The sequence below is a fragment of the Stenella coeruleoalba genome, assembly GCF_951394435.1.
Source record: "Stenella coeruleoalba genome assembly, contig: scaffold_29, whole genome shotgun sequence".
NCBI classification, from domain to species: Eukaryota; Metazoa; Chordata; class Mammalia; order Artiodactyla; family Delphinidae; genus Stenella; species Stenella coeruleoalba.
The window spans coordinates 2602590-2615006 of NW_027645960.1; the positions used below are offsets into that span (position 1 = coordinate 2602590).

The 12417-nt window shown below is 43.3% G+C and overlaps 1 long non-coding RNA gene across 16 annotated transcripts in view; it reads right to left on the bottom strand.

The window, feature by feature from the left end:
* The window catches only part of LOC307181435, a 2786049-nt gene that overhangs the window by 2003752 nt on the left and 769880 nt on the right, over window positions 1-12417 (bottom strand). The gene's annotated exons all lie outside the window — the stretch shown is intronic.

The following is a 12417-nucleotide window of genomic DNA, read 5'->3' on the forward strand; positions in this document are numbered from 1 at the left end:
GCAATCCTGCGGGTTTGAGGCCAGCTCACAAAAGAGCAACTTAAAAAATGGAGCTCAGGGTCACTGCAATTCACAAACCTGCAGAGTTATAAATGAAAACTAACGTCCAAAAATATGTTGAGGTAAGACAAAGAAGAGGATCTGAATGCAAGACAGAATTGCAAGAAACAGATTTCAAGAGATAGATTGGACTCGTCTTTAACGCATATGAAAAGCGGCAGAATTTCGACAATGATGCAGTTGGCCCAAAAGGGCGTATGCGTTTTTTCCTGATTATATCCAGGAAAAAACGCATACGCACTTTATGGGCAACGAAGCAAGCAAGCAATGCAAATGTGCACAACAAAGAAGTCTCACTTCCCACCGGTCAAAAGGGCCATCCTAAAAAATTGTAAAAACCAGAAATGCAGGACAGGCCATGGAGAACAGGGAGCCTTTATACGCTGATGGGCAGTGTGTGAACTGCCAAGAGCCACTCTGGAGAAGTGTATGGTGGTTCCTAAATCATCTAAAAAACAGAGCTACAGAGCATAGGACACTTCCAATCATGGGAGTATATCTAGGGAAGTCTAAAAATCAACAAGACACAAGCACACCACAGTTTAGGGCTACTCTGTTTACAAGAACCTCAACTTCAGTACACCTTAAATATCCCAGGAAAGAGAACAATGGATAAAGAAGATGTGGTACTTATGTACAATGGAATATCTCTTCACCATGAAATCAATGTAATAAGGCTAGTAGAAGGATAAAGAGTGGATTTAGGTCCGATAATACTACTTGAAATAAGTCAAACAGAAAAAGAAACATATCATAAGATATCACTTATAGAGGGAGGGTAAATATGGCTGCACAAGAAATGAATTACAGAACAGAACAGTGTCTCACATTTAGAAAACACACTTATGTCAGCTTAAGGGGAAAGGAGAGGTGGGGTGATGCATAAAACCAGAGTTTGAAATTAGCACAGATACCGTTCAATAAACCAAATAGGTATTAGACAAGATCTACACCTTGCTCAATGAACAGGCCTCAACACACCCTATACACCGCAGAGAAATATATCTGAGGAATAAGAATCTTAAAACCCATGTATTGATATATCTCCATAAGGGAATCAAGTGTGTGCAGAGCGGCACAAACACAGCAGTGAAAAGGAGCTAAACCCCATTATAGAAATAAATTTTAAAAACAAAACGCTGAAACAATGAAAGAGAGAAAAATTCTTACAAAATTCGCTCAGGGGCTGTGATGCAACCTGGATTGACCACATATAAACCCACAGCTGGATAAGACATAAGGCTGGACACTTGGGGCTGACAGGATTGGTGAGCTTTGGTGAGCAACTGCCGAAAGTTTAATGCAATACTTCATGCTACTCAGTCCAAGGGTCCCAACACTCCAGGTTGAAGGGAATCTTCCTACAGCTAAACCATGCTTGGGAAACCCAGCGACTGGTATACCATATGATCGGGAAAGGTTTCTAAAACGCACCTCATTTTTCCTCTCCTGGGGCTCCGGATCGACATTCCAGCCGCTTTACTAACAACATCCCCACATGGAGTCAATGCCTTTAAGTTCTGGTATCGCACAGTCTGCAGTTAGTGCAGAGGATGAATGGGAATAGGGGGAACCAGTGAGAAACTAGCTGTAGCGGTTTCAATGGGCACATGTCACTCTAATATCACATCAGTAAGAAGAATTAACCAAAGGCACAGCAGGTGCCCCAGAAGAAAAATAGGGCTTCAAGGAATCCTGAGGTTATGGGGCAATACCACAAAAATAAGAGCTAAAAAATGGAGCTAAGGGCCACTGCAATTCAAAAACCTGCAGAGTTATAAAGGCCAACTATTTTTAAAAAATATATTGAGGTAAGGCTATGAAGAGGCATTGAAAGCAAGGCAGAATTGCAGGAAACCGATTTCAGGAGGTAGACTGGAATTGCATTGAAAGCATATGAAGAGAGTCAGAAACTCGACAATGATGCACTTGGCCAAAAAGGGCGTATGCGTTTTTTCCTGAATATATTCAGGAAAAAACGCATACGCCCTTTTTGGCCAACCAAGCAAGCTTGCAAAGGAAATCTGCACTACAATGAAGTCTCACTTCCCCCCCGGTCAAAAGGGCCAACTGAAAAAAGTGTAAAATCCAGAAAGGCAGGACAGGCCATGGAGAACTGGGAGCCTTGTTATGCTGATGGGTGGGATGTAAATTGCCAACAGACACTCGGGAGAAGTGTATGGTGTTTCCTGAAACATCTAAAAAACAAAGCAACAGAGCCTAGGGCACTTCCACTTATGGTCCTATAGCTTAGGGAAATTAAAATCAAAAAGACACAGCCACCCCAAAGTTTGGTACGCCTCCGTTTACAAGAACCTCGTTTACCGTACAAGTTCAATATCACAGAAAGTGAAAAATGGATAAAGAACTTGTGGTACTTACGTACAATGCAGTATTAATCAGCAATGAAATCTATGTCATCAGGACCGTAGCAGCATAATGAGTGGATTCAGGTACGATGATTCTAACTGAAATAAGTCACACAGAAAAAGAAACATCATAAGATATCAGTAATACACGGAATGTAAACTTGGCTACACAGGAACTGCATTCCAAAACAGAAAAGGGTCTCAAATTTAGAAAACCAACTTATGCTTGCTTAAGGGGAAAGGTGAGTTGGGGTGCTGCATAAAACCAGAGATTGAAATGAGCACAGATAAAGTTCCTTAAGCCAAATATGGAATAGACAAGAGCTACTCCTTGCTCAACGAAATGGACTCAACACCCCATATTAAACGCCAAAGAATGTACCTGACTAGTAAGTATCTTAAAACCTATGGATTGCTATGTCTCCGAAAGAGAATCAAGCATGTGTACAGGGGCATAAACGCAGCAGTGATAGGATTGGAGAGGTTCGGTGAGCAAATGAAGACCCTTTGAAGTCATATTGCATGGTACCCATTCCACGGGTTTCAACTACCCAGGTTTTAGGTATTCTTCCTTCAGCTAAAACATGCATGTGGAACCCAGAGTATGATCAACCATGTGATCGGGAGACGTGTTCAAATATATCTCAGTTTTCGTACCCTGGTACTCGGGTGCAACATTCCAGACGCTTTACTAACACTCACCCGACTTGGAGAGTCAATCCCTTTAACCTCCTGTTTGGCCCAGTTTGCAATTTCTGCGGAAGATGAACAGGAATAGCGAGAACCAATGAGAGACTAGCTGGAGGTGTCTGGACGGGCAAATTTAACTCTCATTTCCCACCAGGAAGAGGAAATAACCAAAGGCTCAGCGTGCCGGGCCGGAACCAGATTAGGGCCTGAAGCCATCCTGCGGTGTTGCGGCCAGCTCACAAGAAAGCGAGTTGAAGAAAGGAGCTCAGGGGCACTGTAATTCACAAACCTGCAGAGTTATAAATGACAGCTATCGTCCAAAAATAGACTGAAGTAAGGCTGCCAAGAGGACTTGAAAGCGGGGCAGAATTGCAGGAAACCGATTTCAGGAGGTAGACTGGAATTGCATTGAAAGCATAGGAAAAGAGGCAGAACGTCCACAATGATGCACTTGGCCAAAAAGGGCGTATGCGTTTTTTCCTGAATATATTCAGGAAAAAACGCATACGCCCTTTTTGGCCAACCAAGCAAGCTTGCAAAGGAAATCTGCACTACAATGAAGTCTCACTTCCCCCTGGTCAAAAGGGCCATCTGAAAAAAGTGTAAAATCCAGAAAGACAGGACAGGCCAGGGAGAACTGGGAGCCTTGTTATGCTGATGGGCGGGATGTAAATTGCCAACAACCACTCGGGAGAAGTGTATGGTGTTTCCTGAAACATCTAAAAAACAAAGCAACAGAACCTAGGGCACTTCCACTTATGGTCCTATAGCTTAGGGAAATTAAAATCAAAAAGACACAGCCACCCCAAAGTTTGGGACGCCTCTGTTTACAAGAACCTCGTTTACAGTACAAGTTCAACATCGCAGAAAGTGAAAAATGGATAAAGAAGTTGTGGTATTTACTTACAAAGCAATATCACTCAGCAATGAAATCTGTGTCATCAGGCCCTTAGCAGCACAATGAGTGGATTCAGGTATGATGATTCTAACTGAAATAAGTCACACAGAAAAAGAAACATCATAAGATATCAGTAATACACGGAATGTAAACTTGGCTACACAGGAACTGAATTACAGAACAGAACAGGGTCTCAAATTTAGAAAACCAACTTATTCTTGCTTAAGGGTAAAGGTGAGTTGGGGTGCTGCATAAAACCAGAGATTGAAATGAGCACAGATAAAGTTCCTTAAGCCAAATATGGAATAGACAAGAGCTACTCCTTGCTCAACGAAATGGACTCAACACCGCATATTAAACGCCTAAGAATGTACCTGTCTAGTAAGTATCTTAAAACCTTTGGATTGCTATGTGTCCGAAAGAGAATCAAGCATGTGTACAGGGGCATAAACGCAGCAGTGATAGGATTGGAGAGGTTCGTGAGCAAATGCAGACCCTTTGAAGTCATATTGCATGGTACCCATTACACGGGTCTCAACTCTCCAGGTTTAAGGTATTCTTCCTTCAGCTAAAACATGCATGTGGAACCCAGAGTATGATCAACCGTGTGAACGGGAGACGTGTTCAAATATGTCTCAGTTTTCCTCCCCTGGTACTCGGGTGCATCATTCCAGACGCTTTACTAACACTCTCCCCACTTGGAGAGTCAGCGCCTTTAACCTCCTGTTTGGCCCCGTTTGCAATTTCTGCGGAAGATGAACAGGAATAGGGAGAACCAATGAGAGACTAGCTGGAGGTGTCTGGACGGGCAAATTTAACTCTCGTTTCCCACCAGAAAGAGGAAATAACCAAAGGCTCAGCATGCCGTGCCGGAACCAGATTAGGGCCTGAAGCCATCCAGCGGTGTTGCAGCCAGCTCACAAGAAAACGAGTTGAAGAAAGGAGCTCAGGGGCACTGTAATTCACAAACCTGCAGAGTTATAAATGACAGCTATCGTCCAAAAATAGACTGAAGTAAGGCTGCCAAGAGGACTTGAAAGCGGGGCAGAATTGCAGGAAACCGATTTCAGGAGGTAGACTGGAATTGCATTGAAAGCATAGGAAAAGAGGCAGAACGTCCACAATGATGCACTTGGCCAAAAAGGGCGTATGCGTTTTTTCCTGAATATATTCAGGAAAAAACGCATACGCCCTTTTTGGCCAACCAAGCAAGCTTGCAAAGGAAATCTGCACTACAATGAAGACTCACTTCCCCCCGGTCAAAAGGGCCATCTGAAAAAAGTGTAAAATCCAGAAAGGCAGGACAGGCCATGGAGAACTGGGAGCCTTGTTATGCTGATGGGTGGGATGTAAATTGCCAACAGACACTTGGGAGAAGTGTATGGTGTTTCCTGAAACATCTAAAAAACAAAGCAACAGAGCCTAGGGCACTTCCACTTATGGTCCTATAGCTTAGGGAAATTAAAATCAAAAAGACACAGCCACCCCAAAGTTTGGGATGGCTCTGTTTACAAGAACCTCGTTTACAGTACAAGTTCAACATCGCAGAAAATGAAAAATGGATAAAGAAGCTGTGGTATTTACTTACAAAGCAATAACACTCAGCAATGAAATCTATGTCATCAGGCCCTTAGCAGCACAATGAGTGGATTCAGGTATGATGATTCTAACTGAAATAAGTCACACAGAAAAAGAAACATCATAAGATATCACTAATACACGGAATGGAAACTTGGCTACACAGGAACTGAATTACAGAACAGAACAGGGTCTCAAATTTAGAAAACCAACTTATGCTTGCTTAAGGGGAAAGGTGAGTTGGGGTGCTGCATAAAACCAGAGATTGAAATGAGCACAGATAAAGTTCCTTAAGCCAAATATGGAATAGACAAGAGCTACTCCTTGCTCAACGAAATGGACTCAACACCGCATATTAAACGCCTAAGAATGTACCTGACTAGTAAGTATCTTAAAACCTATGGATCGCTATGTCTCCGAAAGAGAATCAAGCATGTGTACAGGGGCATAAACGCAGCAGTGATAGGATTGGAGAGGTTCGGTGAGCAAATGAAGACCCTTTGAAGTCATATTGCATGGTACCCATTACACGGGTCTTAACTCTCCAGGTTTAAGGTATTCTTCCTTCAGCTAAAACATGCATGTGGAACCCAAGTATGATCAACCATGTGAACGGGAGACGTGTTCAAATATGTCTCAGTTTTCCTCCCCTGGTACTCGGCTGCAACATTCCAGACGCTTTACTAACACTCTCCCGACTTGGAGAGTCAGTCCCTTTAACCTCCTGTTTGGCCCAGTTTGCAATTCCTGCGGAAGATGAACAGGAATAGCGAGAACCAATGAGGCTAGTTGGAGGTGTCTGGACGGGCAAATTTAACTCTCATTTCCCACCAGGAAGAGGAAATAACCAAAGGCTCAGCGTGCCGTACCGGAACCAGATTAGGGCCTGAAGCCATCCTGCGGTGTTGCGGCCAGCTCTAAAGAAACCGACTTGAAGAAAGGAGCGCAGGGGCACTGTAATTCACAAACCTGCAGAGTTATAAATGACAGCTATCGTCCAAAAATAGACTGAAGTAAGGCTGCCAAGACGACTTGAAAGCGGGGCAGAATTGCAGGAAACCGATTTCAGGAGGTAGACTGGAATTGCATTGAAAGCATAGGAAAAGAGGCAGAACGTCCACAATGATGCACTTGGCCAAAAAGGGCGTATGCGTTTTTTCCTGAATATATTCAGGAAAAAACGCATACGCACTTTTTGGCCAACCAAGCAAGCTTGCAAAGGAAATCTGCACTACAATGAAGTCTCACTTCCCCCCGGTCAAAAGGGCCATCTGAAAAAAGTGTAAAATCCAGAAAGGCAGGACAGGCCATGGAGAACTGGGAGCCTTGTTATGCTGATGGGCGGGATGTAAATTGCCAACAACCACTCGGGAGAAGTGTATGGTGTTTCCTGAAACATCTAAAAAACAAAGCAACAGAACCTAGGGCACTTCCACTTATGGTCCTAGGTTTAGGGAAATTAAAATCAAAAAGACACAGCCACCCCAAAGTTTGGAACGGCTCTGTTTACAAGAACCTCGTTTACAGTACAAGTTCAACATCGCAGAAAGTGAAAAATGGATAAAGAATTTGTGGTATTTACTTACAAAGCAATATCACTCAGCAATGAAATCTGTGTCATCAGGCCCTTAGCAGCACAATGAGTGGATTCAGGTAAGATGATTCTAACTGAAATAAGTCACACAGAAAAAGAAACATCATAAGATAACAGTAATACACGGAATGTAAACTTGGCTACACAGGAACTGAATTACAGAACAGAACAGGGTCTTAAATTTAGAAAACCAACTTATGCTTGCTTAAGGGGAAAGGTGAGTTGGGGTGCTGCATAAAACCAGAGATTGAAATGAGCACAGATAAAGTTCCTTAAGTCAAATATGGAATAGACAAGAGCTACTCCTTGCTCAACGAAATGGACTCAACACCGCATATTAAACGCCTAAGAATGTACCTGACTAGTAAGTATCTTAAAACCTATGGATTGCTATGTCTCCGAAAGAGAATCAAGCATGTGCACAGGGGCATAAACTCAGCAGTGATAGGATTGGAGAGGTTCAGTGAGCAAATGAAGACCCTTTGAAGTCATATTGCATGGTACCCATTCCACGGGTTTCAACTACCCAGGTTTAAGGTATTCTTCCTTCAGCTAAAACATGCATGTGGAACCTAGAGTATGATCAACCATGTGATCGGGAGACGTGTTCAAATATGTCTCAGTTTTCCTCCCCTGGTACTCGGGAGCAACATTCCAGACGCTTTACTAACACTCTCCCCACTTGGAGAGTCAGTCCCTTTAACCTCCTGTTTGGCCCAGTTTGCAATTTCTGCGGAAGATGAACAGGAATAGCGAGAACCAATGAGAGGCTAGCTGGAGGTGTCTGGACGGGCAAATTTAACTCTCATTTCCCACCAGGAAGAGGAATTAACCAAAGGCTCAGCATGCCGGGCCGGAACCAGATTAGGGCCTGAAGCCATCCTGCGGTGTTGCGGCCAGCTCACAAGAAAGCGAGTTGAAGAAAGGAGCTCAGGGGCACTGTAATTCACAAACCTGCAGAGTTATAAATGACAGCTATCGTCCAAAAATAGACTGAAGTAAGGCTGCCAAGAGGACTTGAAAGCGGGGCAGAATTGCAGGAAACCGATTTCAGGAGGTAGACTGGAATTGCATTGAAAGCATAGGAAAAGAGGCAGAACGTCCACAATGATGCACTTGGCCAAAAAGGGCGTATGCGTTTTTTCCTGAATATATTCAGGAAAAAACGCATACGCCCTTTTTGGCCAACCAAGCAAGCTTGCAAAGGAAATCTGCACTACAATGAAGTCTCACTTCCCCCCGGTCAAAAGGGCCATCTGAAAAAAGTGTAAAATCCAGAAAGGCAGGACAGGCCATGGAGAACTGGGAGCCTTGTTATGCTGATGGGCGGGATGTAAATTGCAAACAGACACTCGGGAGAAGTGTATGGTGTTTCCTGAAACATCTAAAACACAAAGCAACAGAGCCTAGGGCACTGCCACTTATGGTCCTATAGCTTAGGGAAATTAAAATCAAAAAGACACAGCCACCCCAAAGTTTGGGACGCCTCTGTTTACAAGAACCTCATTTACAGTACAAGTTCAACATCGCAGAAAGTGAAAAATGGATAAAGAAGTTGTGGTATTTACTTACAAAGCAATATCACTCAGCAATGAAATCTATGTCATCAGGTCCTTAGAAGAAAAATCAGTGGATTCAGGTATGATGATTCTAACTGAAATAAGTCACACAGAAAAAGAAACATCGTAAGATATCAGTAATACACGGAATGTAAACTTGGCTACACAGGAACTGAATTACAGAACAGAACAGGGTCTCAAATTTAGAAAACCAACTTATGCTTGCTTAAGGGTAAAGGTGAGGTGGGGTGCTGCATAAAACCAGAGATTGAAATGAGCACAGATAAAGTTCCTTAAGTCAAATATGGAATAGACAAGAGCTACTCCTTGCTCAACGAAATGGACTCAACACCGCATATTAAACGCCTAAGAATGTACCTGACTAGTAAGTATCGTAAAACCTATGGATTGCTATGTCTCCAAAAGAGAATCAAGCATGTGTACAGGGGCATAAACGCAGCAGTGATAGGATTGGAGAGGTTCGGTGAGCAAATGAAGACCCTTTGAAGTCATATTGCATGGTACCCATTACACGGGTCTCAACTCTCCAGGTTTAAGGTATTCTTCCTTCAGCTAAAACATGCATGTGGAACCCAAGTATGATCAACCATGTGAACGGGAGACGTGTTCAAATATGTCTCAGTTTTCCTCCCCTGGTACTCGGGTGCAACATTCCAGACGCTTTACTAACACTCTTCCCACTTGGAGAGTCAGCGCCTTTAACCTCCTGTTTGGCCCAGTTTGCAATTTCTGCGGAAGATGAACAGGAATAGCGAGAACCAATGAGAGACTAGCTGGAGGTGTCTGGACGGGCAAATTTAACTCTCATTTCCCACCAGGAAGAGGAAATAACCAAAGGCTCAGCGTGCCGTGCCGGAACCAGATTAGGGCCTGAAGACATCCTGCGGTGTTGCGGCCAGGTCACAAGAAAGCAAGTTGAAGAAAGGAGCTCAGGGGCACTGTAATTCACAAACCTGCAGAGTTATAAATGACAGCTATCGTCCAAAAATAGACTGAAGTAAGGCTGCCAAGAGGACTTGAAAGCGGGGCAGAATTGCAGGAAACCGATTTCAGGAGGTAGACTGGAATTGCATTGAAAGCATAGGAAAAGAGGCAGAACGTCCACAATGATGCACTTGGCCAAAAAGGGCGTATGCGTTTTTTCCTGAATATATTCAGGAAAAAACGCATACGCCCTTTTTGGCCAACCAAGCAAGCTTGCAAAGGAAATCTGCACTACAATGAAGTCTCACTTCCCCCCGGTCAAAAGGGCCATCTGAAAAAAGTGTAAAATCCAGAAAGGCAGGACAGGCCATGGAGAACTGGGAGCCTTGTTATGCTGATGGGCGGGATGTAAATTGCCAACAACCACTCGGGAGAAGTGTATGGTGTTTCCTGAAACATCGAAAAAACAAAGCAACAGAGCCTAGGGCACTTCCACTTATGGTCCTATAGCTTAGGGAAATTAAAATCAAAAAGACACAGCCACCCCAAAGTTTGGGATGGCTCTGTTTACAAGAACCTCGTTTACAGTACAAGTTCAACATCGCAGAAAGTGAAAAATGGATAAAGAAGTTGTGGTATTTACTTACAAAGCAATATCACTCAGCAATGAAATCTATGTCATCAGGCCCTTAGCATCACAATGAGTGGATTCAGGTATGATGATTCTAACTGAAATAAGTCACACAGAAAAAGAAACATCATAAGATATCAGTAATACATGGAATGTAAACTTGGCTACACAGGAACTGAATTACAGAACAGAACAGTGTCTCAAATTTAGAAAACCAACTTATGCTTGCTTAAGGGGAAAGGTGAGTTGGGGTGCTGCATAAAACCAGAGACTGAAATGAGCACAGATAAAGTTCCTTAAGCCAAATATGGAATAGACAAGAGCTAGTCCTTGCTCAACGAAATGGACTCAACACCGCATATTAAACGCCTAAGAATGTACCTGACTAGTAAGTATCTTAAAACCTATGGATTGCTATGTCTCCAAAAGAGAATCAAGCATGTGTACAGGGGCATAAACGCAGCAGTTATAGGACTGGAGAGGTTCGTGAGCAAATGAAGACCCTTTGAAGTCATATTGCATGGTACCCATTCCACGGGTTTCAACTACCCAGGTTTAAGGTATTCTTCCTTCAGCTAAAACATGCATGTGGAACCTAGAGTATGATCAACCATGTGATCGGGAGACGTGTTCAAATATGTCTCAGTTTTCGTACCCTGGTACTCGGGTGCAACATTCCAGACGCTTACTAACACTCTCCCCACTTGGAGAGTCAGTCCCTTAAACCTCCTGTTTGGCCCAGTTTGCAATTTCTGCGGAAGATGAACAGGAATAGCGAGAATCAATGAGAGACTACCTGGAGGTGTCTGGATGGGCAAATTTAACTCTCATTTCCCACCAGGAAGAGGAATTAACCAAAGGCTCAGCGTGCCGTGCCAGAACCAGATTAGGGCCTGAAGACATCCTGCGGTGTTGCGGCCAGGTCACAAGAAAGCGAGTTGAAGAAAGGAGCTCAGGGGCACTGTAATTCACAAACCTGCACAGTTATAAATGACAGCTATCGTCCAAAAATAGACTGAAGTAAGGCTGCCAAGAGGACTTGAAAGCGGGGCAGAATTGCAGGAAACCGATTTCAGGAGGTAGACTGGAATTGCATTGAAAGCATAGGAAAAGAGGCAGAACGTCCACAATGATGCACTTGGCCAAAAAGGGCGTATGCGTTTTTTCGTGAATATATTCAGGAAAAAACGCATACGCCCTTTTTGGCCAACCAAGCAAGCTTGCAAAGGAAATCTGCACTACAATGAAGTCTCACTTCCCCCTGGTCAAAAGGGCCATCTGAAAAAAGTGTAAAATCCAGAAAGACAGGACAGGCCAGGGAGAACTGGGAGCCTTGTTATGCTGATGGGCGGGATGTAAATTGCCAACAAACACTCGGGAGAAGTGTATGGTGTTTCCTGAAACATCTAAAAAACAAAGCAACAGAACCTAGGGCACTTCCACTTATGGTCCTATAGCTTAGGGAAATTAAAATCAAAAAGACACAGCCACCCCAAAGTTTGGGACGCCTCTGTTTACAAGAACCTCGTTTACAGTACAAGTTCAACATCGCAGAAAGTGAAAAATGGATAAAGAAGTTGTGGTATTTACTTACAAAGCAATATCACTCAGCAATGAAATCTATGTCATCAGGCCCTTAGCATCACAATGAGTGGATTCAGGTATGATGATTCTAACTGAAATAAGTCACACAGAAAAAGAAACATCATAAGATATCAGTAATACACGGAATGTAAACTTGGCTACACAGGAACTGAATTACAGAACAGAACAGGGTCTCAAATTTAGAAAACCAACTTATTCTTGCTTAAGGGTAAAGGTGAGTTGGGGTGCTGCATAAAACCAGAGATTGAAATGAGCACAGATAAAGTTCCTTAAGCCAAATATGGAATAGACAAGAGCTACTCCTTGCTCAACGAAATGGACTCAACACCGCATATTAAACGCCTAAGAATGTACCTGTCTAGTAAGTATCTTAAAACCTTTGGATTGCTATGTGTCCGAAAGAGAATCAAGCATGTGTACAGGGGCATAAACGCAGCAGTGATAGGATTGGAGAAGTTCGTGAGCTAATGCAGACCCTTTGAAGTCAT